This window comes from Mandrillus leucophaeus, unplaced genomic scaffold, assembly GCF_000951045.1.
Source record: "Mandrillus leucophaeus isolate KB7577 unplaced genomic scaffold, Mleu.le_1.0 Scaffold201, whole genome shotgun sequence".
NCBI classification, from domain to species: domain Eukaryota; kingdom Metazoa; phylum Chordata; class Mammalia; order Primates; family Cercopithecidae; genus Mandrillus; species Mandrillus leucophaeus.
The window spans coordinates 25,279-30,979 of record NW_012102044.1 but is presented as its reverse complement, the minus strand read 5'-3'; the positions used below and the strand labels follow the sequence as shown (position 1 = coordinate 30,979).

Sequence of the window (5,701 nt, the reverse complement as noted above, 5' to 3'; positions counted from 1 at the left end):
ATATATTGATTATAATTTTAATACTTAGTAATCTTTTATTTTCCAGAGAAAACTAGGAAGTAAACAGTCATAAACTGTCATATATTAGTATTCTATAGTAGGTTAGAAAATGTATGAGTATACCATCTCCCAACATCTACAGGGATGTGTTTCCTCATAGTACAATTTCTCATTGTGGCAGAGAAAACCATGTTTATTAATGGGCCAAAATATCTTTAGTCTTTCTGTAAAAATAAGAAGCCAAAAGTATATAAACTTGAATTATTTATGTTCAATAATTAATGTTTTAGTATTGTATCTTATTTATAAATGGTCTAGATATTTAATGCAAATCTTTTACTTAGCTTAACTTTAAGGTTAAAAATTACCGAAAGTATTTTGGAAGCTACTATTAAGCAGGTTTACAGTAAACAAATTATTTTTGAAATAATGTTTTTCGCTTTTCACAAGATAGCACCAAAAGTGAAGAAGGAAGCTCCTGCCCCTCCTAAAGCCAAAGCCAAAGCGAAGGCTTTAAAGGCCAAGAAGGCAGTGTTGAAAGGTGTCCACAGCAACACACAAAAAAGAAGATCCGCATGTCACTCACCTTGAGGTGGCCCAAGACACTGCAACTCTGGAGGCAGCCCAAATATCCTTGGAAGAGCACCCCCAGGAGAAACAAGCTTGACCACTATGCTATCATCAAGTTTCCGCTGACCACTGAGTCGGCCATGAAGAAGATAGAAGAAAACAACATGCTTCTGTTTATTGTGGATGTTAAAGCCAACAAGCACCAGATCAAACAGGCTGTGAAGAAGCTCTGGGACATGGATGTGGCCACAGTCAACATCCTGATTCGACCTGATAAAGAGAAGAAGGCAAATGTTCGACTGGCTCCTGATTGTGATGCTTTGGATGTTGCAACAAAATTGGGATCATCTAAACCGAGTCCAGCTGGCTAACTCTAAATATATGTATATCTTTTCACCATAAAAAAGAAATAATGTTTTTAATAAGAATGACAACTTAATTAGAATCAAATCTATAAGCTGTAAGATTTTACATTTCTAGTAAGTATAATATTAGCTTATTTGACTAGAACTCAAGCAGAATAGGAATTTATGCTTGTTTTAAATTCAATAGTGGTAACTTTGAAGACATAGTGGTTTTATTATACCAAAAATATTATATTAACCTTATTTAACTTAGTTTTATCCAAATCATGTTAACTTAAAAAACATTTGATCAGTTCCTATATTTCTAGGAGTTTGGTGAATATTTATTTATAAATGCTTATTTTTTTCCAAGCCAAGTTAGAATGGAGCACCTTTAAAGGATTGTATAAATGAATTTTGCAATGCTATCCTGAGTTAATAAAATATCACATATACATAACACACATTAATAGACATACAAACACAAATAGAGATTTCATAGCTTTCATCCTGAAATTTCAGGCATGAATCAGGCATAAATATTCTGATGGTTAATTTTAGACATCTACTTGATTGGATTAAGAGACACACATAGCTGGTAAAACACAATTTCTGGGCATATGTGTGAGGGTGTTTCCGCAAGACACTGAGATAACCCTGACCCAATGTAGATGGGCACAGATATGGTTTGGCTGTGTCCCCACTCAGATCTCATCTTGAATTGTAGTTCCTATAATTCCTACATGTTGTGGGTGGGACCCAGTGGGAGGTGATTGAATCATGGTGGTGGTTACTGCGATGCTGTTCTCATGATAGTGAGTGAGTTCTCATGATCTGATGTTTTTATAAGGAGCTTTTCCCGTGTGGTTCAGCACTTCTCCTTGTTGCTGCCATGTGAAGAAGGACGTCTTTGCTTCCCCTTCCACCATGGTTGTGAGGCCCCTCCAGCCATGTGGAACTGTCAGCCCATTAAACCTCTTTGTTCTTTATAAATTGCTCAAACTCAGGTATTTCTTCATAGCAGTGTATAAATGGACGAATACAGGCACCATCCAATTGGTTGAGAACCCAGATAGAACAAAAAGGAAGAGGAAAGGGGAATTATCTACTTCTGAAATGGAAACATCCTTCTTCTCCTGCCGTTGACATCAGAACTTTAGAGTCTCAGGCCTTTGGCCTCAGAATGAGAGTTACACCATTGGCTTCCCTCATTCTGAGTCCTTTGGACCTGGACTGAGCCATGCAACGCTTTCCTGGTTCTCCAACTTGGCGCTTTCCTGGTTCTCCAACTTGGAGACAGGCTATCGTGGAACTTCTCAGCCTCCATAATTATGTGAACCAATTCCCCTAATGAGTCTTCTCTCATCTATCTATCTACATATATCACATTGATTCTGCCTTTCTGGAGAACCCTGACTAATGTGATTACAATAATACAAAATTCACTAGTTTATACAGAAGACTTGGATTTTGTCTCTGCCCCATTTTATATTTGTATTATAACTGTGTTTCTGGAAAATGGAACAAATTTTTATCTTCTTCATATGAGGGCTAAAGCTTTTTTCTCGCTAATACTTTTGGAGATTTGTAAGATTTTCTTTTGATTTGACATACAATCTTCTGGAGGCTGAGAAATAATTTTTTTCTATTTTATTTTTCAGCCCCACATGTTTGCTTTTGCAGATTCTTGAGCATGTTGAGAGCCTCCAAGGCATGGAGCAGGGTGGCTAAAGTTTCAGTGATTATAAGGAGTTGAGAGACTCAAATGGGAAAGGAAAGGTCTAAAAGGAGGCAATTTGGAAGATAAAAGTTTTCTCAAAGGAGCCATTATTTCTAAATAATTCTTATTCTTAGTAAAGTCATGCAAACAGGAAAAGAAGTAGACAGAATTAGCTCCATATTGGTGGAACACATAATCAGCAGAGGTTTGAGAAGGGAGAATTTATTCAACTGAGAAGTTCCCATGAAAGGAGCAAGATCAAGATCACAGAGACACCATGAAACAAAAAGCCAGGAATAACTTCCAACCCAAGAGGAGAACACAGAGGCCTCAAAACCAAAGCTAGGATAAGAAACTTGTAGCCCAAGAGTTACCTTCCAGACAAAGAAGCCTGAGATTCCAACCCAGCTTCACAGAGTACTCACTCAAAATGTTACTGAAATTGTAGGCTTTTTAATGACTTAGCCCTGCATGCAAAAGGCATTCCCTAAGGTGGCACAGAAGATGGAGCCCCCATATCCAAAGAGAGCCAAGGAGAAAGAAAGACCCCTGTTGCCAGAGCCAGTGGGCAAAGGCAACAGAAAAGGAGACAAGAATCCTAATGGGATGAGATCCTTTCAGATTTAGGCTTATACAAACTCCTGAGAATTGGCAGGTTGACAGCCATAAATGGGGTACGAACATTTCTACTCAATGGATTACAAGTTCTTCTGCGTCCAAAATGATTAACAAAATGACAATTTCTAGGGCTTTTGTGGGAGAGTATGAAAGGTCTTTTTGAACCTTTTAATGCTGTCAACAGAAGAATGATGACATTCATAAATTTGGAAAGGAGACATGTCTTTATTTTTATGTTTTTTTTTTTTTGGAGATGGAGTTTCACTCTTGTTGCCCAGGCTGGAGTGCAATGGTGTGATCTTGACTCACTGCAACCTCCACCTTCCGGGTTCAAGCGATTCTCCTGCCTCAGCCTCCCAATTAGCTGGGATTACAGATGCCCACCACCAAGCCTGGCTAATTTTTTGTATTTTTAGTAGAGACAGGGTTTCATCAAGTTGGCCAGGCTGGTCTCAAACTCCTGACCTCAGGTGATCCACCTACCTTGGCCTCCCAAAGTGCTGGGATTACAGGCATGAGCCACCACACCAAGTGAGAGATTTATTTTCTATAAAGGGTTGCAGCCTGCAGGATTGTCCTTCTGACAGGCTGGGAAGCATAGCCTCCAGCCAGAAGCCAGAAACAGATGCTTCAAGGGCGATGTAAAGGAAATAGTAATTTATGCTGAGTGGAATTGGCAAATACATATATTTAATAAACTAGGAGGAGTCATGAATATTTATGAGAGGAGAAATGCATGCTTGCGCAATTGAGTTTCTTGCTTCTTCATGGGTCCCATGTACAAAAGATGGCAGTGTTAGCACGATCCCAGGGTAGAGTTTTCAGCCCTCTGACATTAAAAGGTGAAGCAGAGGACATGAAAACTCGCTCTGTGCATCCTCTGTACGCAGGCCAGAACCTCTCCGTCATGGGTGGTCTCTTATCAGGCAAGAAAGGAGAGGTTGATATCAGTGGTGGAGCCTATGAAAGGGCTGGTTTCTGTTGAATCCTTAGGGAAGAAAGCGTCATCATGGTTAGCAAACGAGGGGGTATAATAAGGTGTATCTGACCCGCATCATCCCATCCTGGCCAAGCTGAGAATTCAATTTTGAAAGTTACTCTGGGGTTCCCTCAGCCAATAGTTGGTCTGTTCAGTCAGTTGGGAGCTTAGGATTTCATTTTCATTTATCAATGCTAATGGGAAAGAGCACACTGTCTTCATGGCAGCTGAATTTGCAAGAAACTCCTTGGATGGAGTTAATGGCAGCTGTATTTTTTCTGGGCACTCTGCTTTAATTGGATAAAGTAAGTTCTGGTAAGATTTCTTCCTTTATCTTCAGTATCTCAAATGCTTTCATTTAAATAATCTTTATAAGAACTCTTGATATCTGAGTAGATTCCCACACAGTCATCTAGTATAAGACTTTCTGATTATTTTTTTCCTTTGGTCATTATGAATAGAGCTTCTGTAAATAATTGCATGGTAGCTTTTATTAAGAAATAACATCAAAGTAGTTGTCAAAATACTTAGGAATGTGATTTTTGGATTGTAAGGTGAGACTTGTTTAGCTTTGGAAAACACTGCCCAACTTGTAATAGGGGAGGAAAAAGAATTTTCTATGTTTTCGGAATTCTTAGATGGGACCCTCTGTAACAAATGACGGATTAAAATGAGAAAAACAGGAAAGTTTAAAAACATGTATATCTTATGGATACATGGAAGATACTCAGGGAAAAATGAGTAAATCTCCAACAGGTGGCTTTCGATTCAAGCATAAATACTATCTTCAATGTAAATAAAGAAGATTTGAGGTGCAGTAGTGGGGAGTTAACCACCAAAAGCACAGTAGACAAGGGTAAGGTTTGTTATACAGACTTAAGTCCGTGCATTCTCCGTTGATAAGACTCTTTAGTGATTTAGTTATCCTTCTCTTCTTGGTGCTGAGAGAGAGAGGTAGCTTTTAAATGGGGATTTCCTTTATAGATGTCAATTTTCCTTACACAAGGGTAACTTCTACTCTGTTTTCAGAACTTCCGTGGTTAGCATTTTTTTTCAAAATAATCAGCTTGGAATAATTCTTAAGCCAAAGGGACATATTTTTGGGTGGCATATTCTGGTTTCCTACCATTATATTTTGGAGTGGCATATTTTGGTCTTATACACTGTGTTCCACCAGCAGTGAAAAGAGTTCTTGTTCTTCCTCCAGCAATTTGACATTTTTGAAAGAGTTTAGCAGTTCTAACAGATATAGACCAGCTGTGCTATCTCACTGCGGTTTTCAGTTATCTACTATGTTGAGCATGTTTTTGTATGTTTACTTGCCATCTGTAGATCATCTTTGGTGAGGTGTCTGTTCAGATCTGTGTGCATTTTTAATTGGGCTGTGTAACTTATTGTTCAGTTTTAAGAATTTTGTATATATTTTGAATACAAATTCTTTCTCAGATCTGTATTTTGCAAATATTTTCT

At 38.3% G+C, this 5,701-nt stretch overlaps 1 pseudogene across 1 annotated transcript; it reads left to right on the top strand.

Annotated features, from left to right (window-relative positions):
• The first annotated feature begins 448 nt into the window (after nt 1-448).
• LOC105539228 lies at nt 449-1,236 on the top strand (annotated as a pseudogene). The gene has a single exon (XR_001006016.1). The product of XR_001006016.1 is annotated as a 60S ribosomal protein L23a pseudogene (transcript).
• The last annotated feature ends 4,465 nt before the right edge of the window (nt 1,237-5,701 follow it).